Below are 14,926 nucleotides of genomic sequence, written 5' to 3' on the forward strand. Positions count from 1 at the left end.
AATGCACAACGTGAGGTTGACTTTGCATCACTACATCCCCCTTGTCCTCCATCATGTGTCTCCCCCGCAGACGTCATTTTGCCGGTGACTCATTTGCACCTTAGCACTGAGAGCAGCAAAAGTTGTGGAGAGAGGGGCGTGTCCTGTGTGAGGGTGGGCGTGGCCTGGAGTGCAGGTGACAGCTGGGAGCAGGTAACACAGAACAGGGCGATCGACCTCACAGGAGGCGGGGAGATGGCAGACAGGAAGGGAAGAGTCCTCGCATCGGATCCCTAGAGAGATCTCCATGAATCCTATTCGGCTCCAGAAGCAAAAGAAAGTTTTCCACTTTGGGATTATCCGGTAAACTGAGCGACATCCAGAAGTCTCTCCTAAGTCTGGACACCGGGATCCGCAGAGGTACAGTACCTGCATGTGTAATGCTCAGCCTAATGTACAGAGGCGAGGGTCGCACCTGGGCTGTCAGGTGCCAGATTTACTAAACCGTAGTCGCCGCGCCAGGTCCAGTCGCTGACTCGTTTGGTTTAGGATTTGTTGCATGTGAAGCCGTTAAAGCAGGCTGGACTTTCCAGTCCCTTATCAGCCGCCTTCTGGCATTAATTAGTACTGGATGGTTAGAAATCCCTTAGGTCCCTTTCACACGAGCGAGTTTTCAGCGCGGGCGTAATGCGTGACGTGAACGCATAGCACCCGCACTGAATCCCGACCCATTCATTTCAACGGGTCTGTGTATATGAGCGTTGTTTTTTTTTCACGCGTCAGTTTTGCGTTGCGTGAAAAACGCAGCATGTTCTATATTCAGCGTCTTTATACGCAGCCCCGGCCCCATAGAAGTGAATGGGGCTTCAGTGAAAAAAACGCGTCGAATCCGGAAGCAAGTGCGGAGGCGATGCGTTTTTCACTGATGGTTGCTAAGAGATGTTGTTTGTAAACCTTCTTCAGTTTTTCACCACGCGCGTGAAAAAAACGCATTGCACCCGCGTGGAAAGAACTGAACAGCTGAACGCAATCGCAGACAAAATGGCGCGAGTTTCACTGAACGCATCCGGAGCCAATCCGTCACGCCTCTGTGAAAGGGGCCTTACTCTACACGATACCGCGACAGATATTAACGGGGTTTTATGATGAGTCTGTGGCACAAAGTCCGCAGCGTATGAACATATCCTCAAGGCACATTGGGGGTCATTTACAAAGAGCGGCTTTTTACGCCCCTGCGCTGCCGGAGGATTTGCCTCATCATAAATAAGGCGTACCTCGAGCCGGCCGTGCGCCTGGAGTAAAAACTACTCTGACCAGCAAAAAACTGGCGTAAAAATGTTCATAAATGACCCCCATTGTTGTGATACATTGATGCCTGATCTCTGAGGGTCGCACCGCTGGCACCACCACTGATCCAAAAATGCAGATTATGCCGCCTGCACACTATGCGGGATACGTGTGTTTTTTTTTTTTTCTTCTACGTGGATTCCCGTGCAGAAAAACCGCAGTTCCAGCAAAGTGTATGAGATGACACAAATCTCATGTGCACTATGTAGATTTTTTTTCAAAATCTGCAGCATGTCAAATATGTTTGCGGTTTGAGCAACGGATTTCACCCTTTTCAATGGAAGCGAGAAATCTGCGGCGAAACCGCATCAAATCAGCACCAAGAACCGCCGTTAGACATTGCGGATATGCTGCAGAAACACATACATCCACACAGAAATGAGTGCGGATCTTATGTGCGTTCACCAACACTCGTGCAGGTGGCCTTAGACCGTAGAGCGCGCGCTGTTTTCACAAGGGGATGTACATAAGCAGGTGTCGTACATGTCTGGCGCCGCTTTTCTTAGAGGGAAACAAAGGATCAGACAGGTTAAATCCAAGCCATGTTCTGCTGGACAGGAGCTATCCGGTTGGCTCCATACGAATCATATCGTGTCTATGACCAGCTTCAATGCAAAAAAATTAAGATACTTACTAATTAGCAGTCATTAAAAATTGCAATCCACCGCCTATATGATGACATATCCTCAGGTACCCCCGCCGATCAACTGTTTGAAGAGGCCGCGGTGCTCCGGCCTCTAATAGCTTACCAAGCACAGCGCCATCCATTGTATAGTGGTGTTGCTTGGTATTGCAGCTCAGGTCCATTCACTTGAACGGGACTGAGCTGCACCTAGGCCATGTGACCACTGGCCTAGGAAGAGGGTCTGAGAACTCGCAGAGCTCAGCAGCCTCTTTGTACAGCTGATCAGCAAAGGTGGCGGGAGGATAGGTCATCAATACGTAAATCCTTGAGATGAGGTCACCAGGAAATTCCGTGTTACACTAGGGACAATGCTTTGTAGGGCTCGCTCAGCTGAATGTAATGATAACTTTTACTTAGGGCTCTTTCACACTTGCGTTGTTGGGATCCGGCATGCACTTCCGTGCCGGAGGTGCCCGCCGGATCCGGAAAAACGCAAGTGTACTGAAAGCATTTGAAGACGGAACCGACGGCACCCAGGACGCTATTAAAGTTCTGGCTGCCATAGTAGGAGCGGGGAGCGGGGGAGCGGTATACTTACAGTCCGTGCGGCTCCCGGGGCGCTCCAGAATGACGTCAGAGCGCCCCATGCGCATGGATGACGTGATCCATGCGATCACGTGATCCATGCGCTTGGGGCGCCCTGACGTCACTCTGGAGCGCCCGGGGAGCCGCACGGACAGTAAGTATAATGCTCCCCGCTCCCCACTGCACTTTACCATGGCTGCCAGGACTTTAGTGTCCCGGCTGCCATGGTAACCATTCAGAAAAAGCTAAATGTCGGCTCCGGCAATGCGCCGAAACGACGTTTAGCTTAAGGCCGGATCCAGATCAATGCCTTCCAATGGGCATTAATTCCGGATCCGGCCTTGCGGCAAGTGTTCCGGATTTTTGGCCAAAGCAAAAAGCGCAGCATGCTGCGGTATTTTCTCCGGCCAAAAAACGTTCCGTTCCGGAACTGAAGACATCCTGATGCATCCTGAACGGATTTCTCTCCATTCAGAATGCATTAGGAGAATCCTGATCAGGATTCTTCCGGCATAGAGCCCCGACGACGGAACTCTATGCCGGAAGACAATAACGCAGGTGTGAAAGAGCCCTTAGCGGGCCTTTCTTCATCCTGCAGAAAAAGTTATTTTAATACATATGCAAATGAGCAGTTAAGTGCACTGAGGGCGGGCACAAGCCACTGTGCACCTTTGATCCTCCTGCTTCCCCTGCCAGTCCCTCCCTCTCCTTCTTGATAGGACCAGGTTCCTTCATAGCCATATTGCTTGGTCTTGTCAATCAAGCAGGAGAGGGAGGGGCTGGCAGAGTAAACGGGAGGAGCAAGGGTGCACAGAGTAGTTTGGGCCCGCCCTCAGTGCACTTAACTGCTCATTTGCATATGTATTAAAATAACTTTAAAAGTACTTTCTGTCCAGTATGAATGGATTGCTTAGTGAAAAGTATCATTGTGCTTGGTGTCACAGTGAATTTCCTGGTGATCCCTTTAAGACCGGTTGTGTTCATCGGTCATGTAATAAACCGGTACTCGGTCATATGACCTATGAGCGCTTTGACTAATCGTAAGTGGTCACATAGGACTCATTGTAGACTGTACAAAAAGCATGACCCAAGGGGGTGATATGTACATGAGACCACAGGGCTTTTGCAAGGTGGTGGCCCAGCAGTTAAATGGAGGCCAAGGTAATCAAAACCCCCCAACGGTGCCTTCATTTGAGATAATAAGCAGAATTATATAGGGACGTGTCAACAATATGGGTCCAGGAAGAAGGGTGGGCATCCAACGCGTCGCTTGGTTTTTAGGCATCTGCTGGGAACTGTTCTGCCACGCGCAACACTCGTCATCTTCGTATAATGGGAATCTCTGTTTTATACTGGTTTTGAACCTGCAGGTGTGAGAGTGGCGGCTGGGAGGGGTGATGCTAATCCTCCCTGTATCATCACTGGGTCATGCAGCTTTCATGACGGCTTGTGTCTTCCCTGCCGGAGAGTTGGGAGCACCTGTGTGAGTTTATATTGTTGTACCGTACATCAGTCAGGTGTGGCCTTCCCATAATCCATTCCGGATTATCTGTCGTTACAGGAATTTATAGGATTTTTATAAAGGAGGCTAAAATACCAGAGCACTAGACGCATGGACGCTTCTCTTCTAATACAAATTCTGGTCCCTCGGTGTAAATGTTGAGGACCGCATCTGTAGGAAGTGAGAAAGAGGAGCCCATGTGTATGGGTGGCCCTGTGAATGGCAGGTAGATCTGTATGGACATATAATTTTCTGCTCTAGGGATGGCATGCACACGTAGATTACATGCACTGAATGGGCACTTTGCTAGAGACACCTATCTAGCAGCACTTTGGACCTCCTTTGGCCTTCAGAACCACAGCAATTCATCATGGCGGAGATTCCACTAGATTTTGAGACCATTCTGCAGGACTATTTGCTCATGTCAGTACCCATAAAGTACTGGCATCCTCTGAACAGCCTGTTCTACCTTGTCCCAAGGATGCTCTATGGCAGTGTTCCTCAACTCCAGTCCTCATCGCCCAACTGCCGGTCATGTTTTTAAGATTTCCTTAGTATTCAGCAGGTGATACAATTAGTGTCAATGCATCAGGATTTACTACAGGTATTCATTCTGTGGCATATTCTCAAATCATGACCGGGCCCTGAGGACTAGAGTTGAAGAACACTGCTCTATGAGATCTGGAAGGCTGTGAAGGCCAGGGAAGCAAGGAAAACTTGGTTGTGTTTCTGGAACCAGTCCATGACCCTTGTAGCATGGTGCAGTGTCCTTCTGCTATGACAGGATGAACTTAGCCAGCCACAAGCTTTACTGTCCAAATGTCCAACCACAGGTTTTAGAGGACCCTGGGTGTGCCAAGAAAACATTGCCCACACCATTACACTAGTCTGAAAGGAAGGGTTCATAGAATTCTAACCCGCATCAGCATGGTGTAGAAAAAAACCTGGGTCCATCTGACCAGACCTAGATTTTCCACCACTTGGTGAGCCAGTTTTTTGTCTTTCTGTTTCACCTAACCAGTACCAGTACCATTGCTGTTTATCTCTCGTTGGTACTGGTTATCTCTCGTTTTAGCCCATTCATGCTCAGAAACATGTTGTGCATACATAGGTGTTAGTTGGAGCTCCAGCATTGCATTTCCTTGACTGTGCACCACCTGAACGACTCCTGATCTCCGCCTTCGACCCCTTTCGTCGGCAAGTCATGTGCATTCACAGGAACCCCTTTAGACCTCGTGCACACTATCATATCCATTTTGCGTTCTGCAAACTGCTGATACGCAAAATACAGACACCGACCATGGGCATTTCAAAATGTTTTCACTCCCAAAACGGACCAGAATAGGACTTGTTCTATAATTTGCAGAAAAGCCACATGGATGCGGACAGCACACAGATCACATCCATGATTCAGTGTAGACCTCCTCCAATGATGGATCCAGTGTGGATCAGTAATCCATAACCTCTGGCCCTCCAGCTATTGTAAAACTACAACTCCCTGAAGGTTGAGAATAGTAGTTTCGCAACCACTGGACTGGTGTAGAGGCTCAACGCACGCGCTATGCTGTTGATGTAGCATTTCCTCAAAAGCTTGAGAATAAGCAAGACGGAAGGTAGTTTATGAATCACAATGAAGTGAATTTATGTCACAATGACTTGCAGGCCTTCAAAAAAGATTCTGCCAAAGCTTGCATGCAGTTGGGTAGCCGTTATGTAGGTTCTTTGGAAAATATATATGGAGGTCATATATATAGAGAGCCATTATACTCACCTAAAGAATTATTAGGAACACCATACTAATACGGTGTTGGACCCCCTTTTGCCTTCAGAACTGCCTTAATTCTACGTGGCATTGATTCCACAAGGTGCTGATGGCATTCTTTAGAAATGTTGGCCCATATTGATAGGATAGCATCTTGCAGTTGGTGGAGATTTGAGGGATGCACATCCAGGGCACGAAGCTCCCGTTCCACCACATCCCAAAGATGCTCTATTGGGTTGAGATCTGGTGACTGTGGGGCCATTTTAGTACAGTGAACTCATTGTCATGTTCAAGAAACCAATTTGAAATGATTCGAGCTTTGTGACATGGTGCATTATCCTGCTGGAAGTAGCCATCAGAGGATGGATACATGTTCCCATTCTGTTTAGGCCAAATTCGGACTCTACCATTTGAATGTCTCAACAGAAATCAAGACTCATCAGACCAGGCAACATTTTTCCAGTCTTCAACAATCCAATTTTGGTGAGCTCGTGCAAATTGTAGCCTCTTTTTCCTATTTGTAGTGGAGATGAGTGGTACCCGGTGGGGTCTTCTGCTGTTGTAGCCCATCCGCCTCAAGGTTGTGCGTGTTGTGGCTTCACAAATGCTTTGCTGCATACCTCGGTTGTAACGAGTGGTTATTTCAGTCAACGTTGCTCTTCTATCAGCTTGAATCAGTCGGCCCATTCTCCTCTGACCTCTAGCATCCACAAGGCATTTTTGCCCACAGGACTGCCGCATACTGGATGTTTTTCCCTTTTCACACCATTCTTTGTAAACCCTAGAAATGGTTGTGCGTGAAAATCATAGTAACTGAGCAGATTGTGAAATACTCAGACCGGCCCGTCTGGCACCAACAACCATGCCACGCTCAGAATTGCTTAAATCACCTTTCTTTCCCATTCTGACATTCAGTTTGGAGTTCAGGAGATTGTCTTGACCAGGACCACAACCCTAAATGCATTGAAGCAACTGCCATGTGATTGGTTGACTAGATAATTGCATTAATGAGAAATAGAACAGGTGTTCCTAATAATTCTTTAGGTGAGTGTATAATGTTATAACTTTCCACCTGGGCACTTGTCAGGCTGTTGCCTTGCACACTAGGTCACAAGTGGATGCCACCAAAATCATAAGTCCCAAATCGGTACCTTTGAGGATCTCACTAGTTCATTTAAAGATTGACTCCAGTAGTAAAAGGATGTGCTGGTGGTTCGTAAGCACAATCAGCTTTTCTTCGGCAGAGTGGATGACTAGAACTCCAGAACCCACATAGAATCACGGAGGATAATTTAAAGGGGTAGCAAACCTTTGCTAAAAGCTTCTTTCTCTATTAGAAATCCACATGTCTTACATTCTTAATTTGGGAAGACATTTTGGAGGCTTTGGAACCAATGACTAGACTAGTGTTGCGGTCTCCAGTTAAAATGGTCCCAGAACCAATTCATATTGTAACCTGCGGATCCACCATCAGATTTTCTAAAAATGGATGTCCCTGACAGAAACTTCCATGTGCTTACATCTTCTTCAGACGGAGGTAGCATGATATTTTCCACCTTAGGGTCCACTTCTACCTTGAGTAGGTAGGCTTTGACTTCATTATGTAGACCTAGTTAAACATTGCACTATTTACCCTCTACTCTCGCTTGCGTATCCTGTTAACACTCTTTTCCACACAAAGGTCGGCATGTGTGATTTGTGGACACGCTTACTGGAGTAGTTTAGTGCTTTTCAGTCAAACTGTGACCTGATATTACAGACCCACACTCCAAAGTGTACAGGTGAAGGCCACTGCAAACATTGACAGGCTTTAGTCAGTGTAACATCAGTTGTGTGTGTTATGGAGTGAGGAGGGGGCACCAGGACTGGAATACTAAACCTCGTACCTCAGTAAAACATCCTAGGAAAATAAAAGAGGTTGTCCATCTAGATTTACTTGTAAAAAATCTGATTAATAAAGCATGAGGAGATAGAGAATGATTTGAGGGCTTGGGCTAAGCTCTTCCTCTCATTCCTGCTGTCAGTCCAGTGATAATGGCTCCTCGCTCCGGCACCATCCTCCTGCATCTTGTTAGCATGGCCAGCAGTGGTGTTGGGAACAGGACATGGCAGCTGGACTCTATTCAGTTCTGGTAGCTTATTTAAGCAAGTAAGGGCCTCCTGACCCTTGTCTGAGTATCAGTTGTCTTTCTTGGATTTCACAGTCTTTGTGTTGGACTCTTGCCATGCCCCCTGGATTTTTTTTCCCGCCTTTCTAGTTTGACCTCTGGGCAGTGAGTGTGGACTTTGTGCTAACTTTAAGGGCATTATTCTGGCAGTCCCCTGGTTTTAACCCCTGTTCAGGGATCTGGACTTCACAACAGGGTAGCTGACCCATGAGGTCAGAGACACCGAGGGGTCAGGCAGTATACGTAGTCTGTTAACAGGCCGAGGTCAGGGCATGCAAAGTAAAATGAATCCGAGAAACAAGTCTGAAGTCAGGGCAGGTGGCAATGGGACAACAGGCTAAGGTAGGGGCAGGCAGGTAGGGAGCCGGTTGTCAGGCTGAAATTCAGTACACAGATAATCAGGCAGAGCATGACACTTGCTGGTAACTAGAGACTAGGTAACCTAAAGCTCAGGCAACCTCCCACTGGGTGCCCTAAATAGTCATAAATACTGGCTGGGGAAGGATTTGGATGCACTTTCTGGCCCTTTAAGTAGCCGAAAGCGAAGGCAGTCCCTAAGGAACAGGCCAGCAGGACTACAGAGTAGACATGAAGGCTGTAGCCTGCAGAAGATGCTGGCGGCCAGAACATCCATGGCCAGAGAGAGAAGAGCAGTACCAAACAGCAGGGTGAGTAGCACAGCGCCTGTGCCTGCAGAAAAGAGTGGGGCAGCCGCAGAAACAGGACTCCAGCACAACATGGACTTCTGATTCTGCCTCTGCTTTGCCCACTGCATTTGTCCACTCTCCCTGACTACCTAGTTCTGACACCCTTAGCAAAATGCTGGTTCACTTACTTGAACTGACCCAGGCATTTTGCTAAAATTTGAGCACTGGACCTGTTCAGTGCAGAGCGCACATCTGGGAGTCCTCAGAGTCACAAGCTCCTGGCTCCCGTCCATGTCAACGATTGCTATATGAAAAAAGAGATGTCAGTGAGTAGCAGGGGGCATGAAGAGCTGGGCACCAGAATTTTTATATTTCTTGCTGTACAAAGGGTAACTTTTTCATGCCTTACCTAGAAGCTCTTAAAAAAGTGACAACCAATATGGCGGCAGGTGCAAACGTCACTTTTAATTTCAAACGGACGCTCCAGTCACGTAGAAACGTGCCAACATCTTTACAAATAAAGACAAAATATTACTATCGCCTTTTGGAGCATGTTGACATCATACAATGGGGTCTTGCTCAAAGACCCCTCTGAGTCAGATCGGAGAGTCTCTAAGTAAGAGCACCCCTCTTCTGGTCTGTTCATATACTACATGTCATGTAATACCACATTTCTCCTCCTCCATTACATTTGATTACCTGATGTTCCAGTAGTTAGGCCCACAACAATAGGCTGATCCTCAAGGTGGTTGGTTTCTCCTGGTAAGACAACCCTTTTAAGTGGTTTTTAGGACTTTATGAACTACTGGGTGTTGGGTAAATCGCTACCTTGGCTTTTATGGATATTCTCCACTTTTCACAATCATGTTGCCACCATTTGCCATCATGGATTTGCCACATTTAGATGTTGGGTTCAGACCTTCAAAACCCAGTAATGGGTGGTGATGTTTGTGAAGGCAGGTCCCTAATCAATCCACCGTGTATAAAATGTTCTTCCTTCTTTTAGGCTCTGTTCACTGTGACTTGCATCCTTATTGGAAGCCATAAGGCTATGTTGGATCAATTGTAAAATGGATCCCAGTAGCCAAAATACCCCCCCCCCCCCCCCCCCGAGTTGACTTACAGTGGAATCCAATGGGGTACCTGACAGACTGAACTGTTGATAGAGGCTCATATCGAAGCCTCCAATGTCAGTGGGAACTGAGCCTTTTATGCTCCTTTAAGCCCAACTTTTTATTTCGAGAATAAAATGATGAATTAGGGCGGTCAATGTCACTCCGGTGGATGGTACAAGAGGCATGCCTGGAATGTACGACTATATTGACTGCAGGGGATTCAATATTGTTGACTTCCTGTTTGTATTTGACAGTACAAAATGTCATCCTCTCCTCTAAACGAACATCAAAGTCGACCAAATCTATAAAAGCCTTGAAAGATAAGAAACACAATAGAAAACCACTAAGATCCTCTTCTGTTGGGCTTGTGCATTAAATAAATACCTTGTGGATTGATTGCATCACTTAGATGTCTACCAAACAATCAATCCATGTATCTTCTCCATGATCCGCAACCCGCAGAAGATGGGAGTGGGTGGTGGATATTTATTTACAGTGGCATCCTAACACCAATGCTCCCTAGGGCAGGGGCAGTGACTGGAGGACGCACCCTTTCTTCCCTCAGGGCACACCCTGATGTTGGGGTTCCTGTCTGATGGTAGTTTTGGTGCCCTTGTATGGGTGCGAGGCAGAGCGTTTAGGTGCTGTGGCTGGCAGATGGTGCTGGAGTCAGTAACCAGCTGTTTGGAGGAGATGCCAGGTGTCGGGTCTTCTATTCTTGGAAACCCCTTTAACAGTAATAACTGTCAAAGAAGACCTCATGTCTCTCACACCAATGTTCTCGGAACTGCCTGCTCCCGGTGACCGCATGTGTTTCAGAGCGGCTCGCGGCGTAGGCACAAGTAAGGACTTACCTCTGCATCGCCGGGCTTGGGAATAAAGATGGCAGATTGCATGTGTTCGTCGGCGAACACTGCGAACTGGCCATCACTGATGATTGCCCCAATTGCTATAGTACCGCTGTAATTGACAATCTTCGGCAGTCCCATAGAGATATATGGAGCGGCAGGGCACATGCTCAAGCACTGTTCCATTCATATGGGGAGACACGAGTCCCCCATTCTCAGTATCGGTGGGGGGCCCAGTAGTCGGCCGGATCAGACTCTTATCTCTTATGCCTTTGGATAGAGGAGTATTTTAAAAATTGCCACCAACCCTTTAAGAACAGAAGGTTCATCAATACATATAATTGCTTCTGATTTATCTTTACAAGAGGTTCTGCAGCAGCTAGAATCCATGTATTGTAAGATACAATGTTTTTGTATGATAAATATTGGCTCCTGTTGCCGGATAGATATTGTATTTCTATTAGGGCAATGGCAAGATCCAAACTATAACTTGAAGCTCATTGGCCCAAATGCAAAATCTGTACCAGGGCCCCCACCTCTCATGTGCCATGGCCTGGGCACGGCTTATATCTCTGCATCCCATGTAATCTTAGCCTAGCACAGGCTGTGATGGTACAGGTCTACCCGAACTGTGCCCGGGTGCCAGAAGTAGACTGTCTAGATGAGGTGGCCTTCAGGGTGAGCAGAACTTGGAATGGGGTCAGGACACTTCTTGGTCTACCACTGATCTGCATTCATTTTCCTAACCTTGCCCCCCATCATCCACAGCGATACCCAACTAACCTAGCACCTCTGAGTGGAGAAGGCACCCCAAAAGTTGTTTGACCCCCTAGCCGCTGCTATCCTAGCAGTTCCTCCTATAGATGTCTTAGCATAGAACTAGGCATATTTGCCCTTCAGAAGTCTGGGAAAGCTGGGCAACAACTGCATTTGTGAGAAATAGTTACGACAATACTGATTGTCACCCAGGTTTCCCAGAAACAACCACAACCAAAAAATCGTTTTGGGAAGTGTAATGTAAGCATGCAGACCGGTGACGATGCCATGGGCCATGGCTGAGGGTAAGGGTTAGTTACAGGCAGGCGACATGCATTACACCAGGACTGACAATAGTAACAAGTCATCCTCCTCCTCCTCCTCCCTTGGGGAAGATGATCGCTGATGAGTTACAGACACAGACCATTGAATTATTCATAGACCCAACCTACAGCAGAAGTCAAACATTAATGAAGCTTATCTATACTATTAATTACATGAAGCTGGGGGCATGACCAGCCTGACCTAAAACACCCCCGTCCTCAGTCCACTGCACAATGATATCGCCTGGATATGCATTATATTTATGATAGCCTTGAGATAATACAGCATATGTGCCTTTTTTTTTTTTTTTTTACCTTTCAGTGGCCTGGACTAATACATCAGGGAATCGCATAAATAGCAATTCCCCATTCTGTACGGATTTGCAATTGCAGTGGCAAACACCCTGGAGCAGGGAGTAGCTATATGGGTGCAGAGATTGGAGTCACATAGGTGCCCAAAGAGGCCCAAAACCAGTGTAGTAAACGGCACATGGTGGCTAAGGGGCCCTATTGCCAAGCGAGCGTGAGCAGAAGTGCCATAACAGTGAATAAAGAGGGCAAAACGCATGCTTAGCCACCTCTCCACTCACTGCTATGGTAAATACAAATAAAGCCAATGAGCGTGAGCAGAAGTGCCATAACAGTGAAGGAAGAGGACAACACACATGCTTAGACACCTCTCGACTCACTGCTATGGGAAATCCAAAAATAGCCGAGCAGGAATATGTATACTTCTTTGAGTAAATATGTTTTGCCCTGCACATTGTTGCTTCATCTGTCTAGGTCACTGACACTTGGAACCGCTGAAATGTCACATTGGCGCCACGACACATATTGATCGTCAGTTCTGCACCCACCTAATGCAAAGAATGAGATGAAATTTGAAACGCCAGAGGAGGTGAAGTTGTCAGGATGGGATCTCGCATTGTTACCCTATGCAAAGCTACCGTTCAGAATGAAAAGGAGCAAATATCTACCGTGCTTTAACATATCCCAGTCCTCCTACTGGGATGATGGAGGAGACCAGGGCTGGCACCAATTCACGTTATCAAATTCAGATTCTAATGTACTGTCTTTCAAAATGTGACACCCTACCACCCCACCCACCTCCGGGTTCAAAGCTGCCTGGAGAGACCATGACTGTATTGGCGATACATTTCACCTTTACCCCTCTTTGGGCACGGCTGTACGCGACACTTCATGTAAAGATTGTCAATAGTGTCCTAATGTGGCATGTGACATACTGGGACGCCACAGTTGCAAAAAATCCAGAAATGCTGGTTTTTGTGTCGCTGGTCACGTGTCTCATGCAACATTTCATCCATTGACTTTAATGTAAGTTGTGCGCCACACGACTTGACTGTTTTCACAGCCAAAACAACAGCTCTAAAATACTCGATCGACTGCAAGTCGCACATTTTTTTTGTATTGCGCAATGCATGTCGTGGTGTAGCCGTACCCTCATTAACACACATTTGGTAGGTGATCTAGAAGTAGAGTACGATGCAGGATCCCAATACACAGGATTTGTTGGTAACGTAATCATGGAAACTTATAGGTCTGCATAGAAGCCGTATACACAAAACGGCATAAGATTGCTTCCATAGTTTTTTTAAGCAACAACCCCTAACTATACACAGAGGGTACTAGGATTCAGGCCGGCACTAGCAATCTACCCTACCAAGCAGATTCCCGGTTGGCCCATCTCTTTTAAAATGCGATAAGCGCAAAATTGTGATAACCCTGCCGTGATACTGCCACAATTTGAGCAGAACTGCATTATTTCTAGTGCGTTTATGGGAAAATTCAGGTAAAATTGCAGTGGTTCTGCAGCAATTTTGCTCCAGTCGTCTCAAAAACAAAACAAAAATGGGTGAAGGACCTTTGGTGACATTACATGGAAATAGTCACATGAAAAAGGTCCTTCAACACCAGCAGACAGGAGAAGGACACAGGCTGGAAGGGGATGGAGCAGGAAGGCACAGATAGGAAGGTGTAGGAGGCCACAGAAGCAGATGGACCGTTCTGTGTAAGAAAGGGGTCACCTTGGGGAGCTGCGTGTCAGAAAGGGGAGAGGACCATGGGGAAGGGTGGGGAATTAGGAAAAGGGGGACCATGGAGAATAGTATGTGAGAAAGGGGGAACCATGGGAAATAGTATCTGACAAAGGAGGGAGGATCGTGGGGAAAAGTAGGGGGATGATGGGAAGCAGAATCTGAAAAAGAGGCGAGACCATGGGAAGCAGTATGTGAAAAACGGAGGGATCATGGGTCGGAGAATGTGATAAAATTAGGGGGATGATGGGGAGCAGTATTTGACAACGGGGGGCATGGGGAGCAGTGTGTATGTTAAAGGTGGGAACCATGGGGAGTGGTATGTGATAAAAAGGGGCATGGGGAGCAGCATGTGAAAAACGGGGGAACCATGGGGAGCAATATCGATAACTAGTGACATGCGGAGCAGTGTGTGATAAAGGAGAGCTGCCTTTATTGTTAGTGATGTGTGGACACGTCATCGCTGAGGCCAGTCATTGGCTGCAGTGGTGCAGATGGCCCTGTCCACCCAGTAGTTTACAGGACAGAGACAGGAAGACCACTGAAGGGATCCAGGGAAGCAGAGCGGAGCTGCGAGGAGCAGGCGAGTATGATTTGTACAACAGGCTGGGGGCGTTAACAAAGTCCAAAAAACTGGACAAATCCCTTTAAGGTCTCTGACTGGATGCATCACTCATTATTGGGCAATACAAGAACCTTTCTGACTTCGCTCGCAGCCGTGATGGTCCGCCACCTCCCTACCAGGCATTTTACATGCTTCAATATCCTGTATGACGTCCATGATGTTTTTCACTAGTGTTTTATCTGCTGGGAACCTGGAGGTGTCAAGTAAGTTAATAATAGGGCAGCGGTTAAATATTTACCACCAAGTTCCTGGCGAGCACTGGTACCTGAGAAGTGGGTGCTAAGAAAAAGCATTATGAGTGGAGCTTACTAAAAACATCCGCTCGGTACTGTCAGGCGGCAAATCCCGTACTGAACAGGTCCAACCGGTGAGACATTTCTGACCTTTTCCTAGAAAAACAGGTTCTTAAATCCACTTAAATGTGCGATACAGTATGTAGGCAGCAATCAATAAAATAATTTGTACTCCCTTGGCGGCAGTCTTCGGCAGTATTGAGCCATAAGGTATTGATTTTACACACCATGCGACCATGATCAGTCGGATACCTACCAAAGGACCTATCACTGAACCACACTGGTATATTGGTATCTT

General features: G+C 47.1%; 1 protein-coding gene across 4 annotated transcripts in view; it reads left to right on the forward strand.

The window, feature by feature from the left end:
• The first annotated feature begins 204 nt into the window (after positions 1 to 204).
• TMEM184A (transmembrane protein 184A) overlaps positions 205 to 14,926 on the forward strand; it is a 36,500-nt gene continuing 21,778 nt past the window's right edge. For 2 of the 4 annotated variants that reach the window (XM_040441036.1, XM_040441039.1), the window contains exon 1: positions 205 to 399. The gene's annotated coding sequence lies outside the window, so the exon portion shown is untranslated. Of the gene's footprint in view, positions 400 to 14,417; positions 14,539 to 14,926 lie in introns of those variants that run through there. The other 2 variants (XM_040441040.1, XM_040441037.1) reach the window with 2 other exon arrangements.

This window comes from Bufo bufo, chromosome 7, assembly GCF_905171765.1.
Source record: "Bufo bufo chromosome 7, aBufBuf1.1, whole genome shotgun sequence".
Classification (NCBI taxonomy): domain Eukaryota; kingdom Metazoa; phylum Chordata; class Amphibia; order Anura; family Bufonidae; genus Bufo; species Bufo bufo.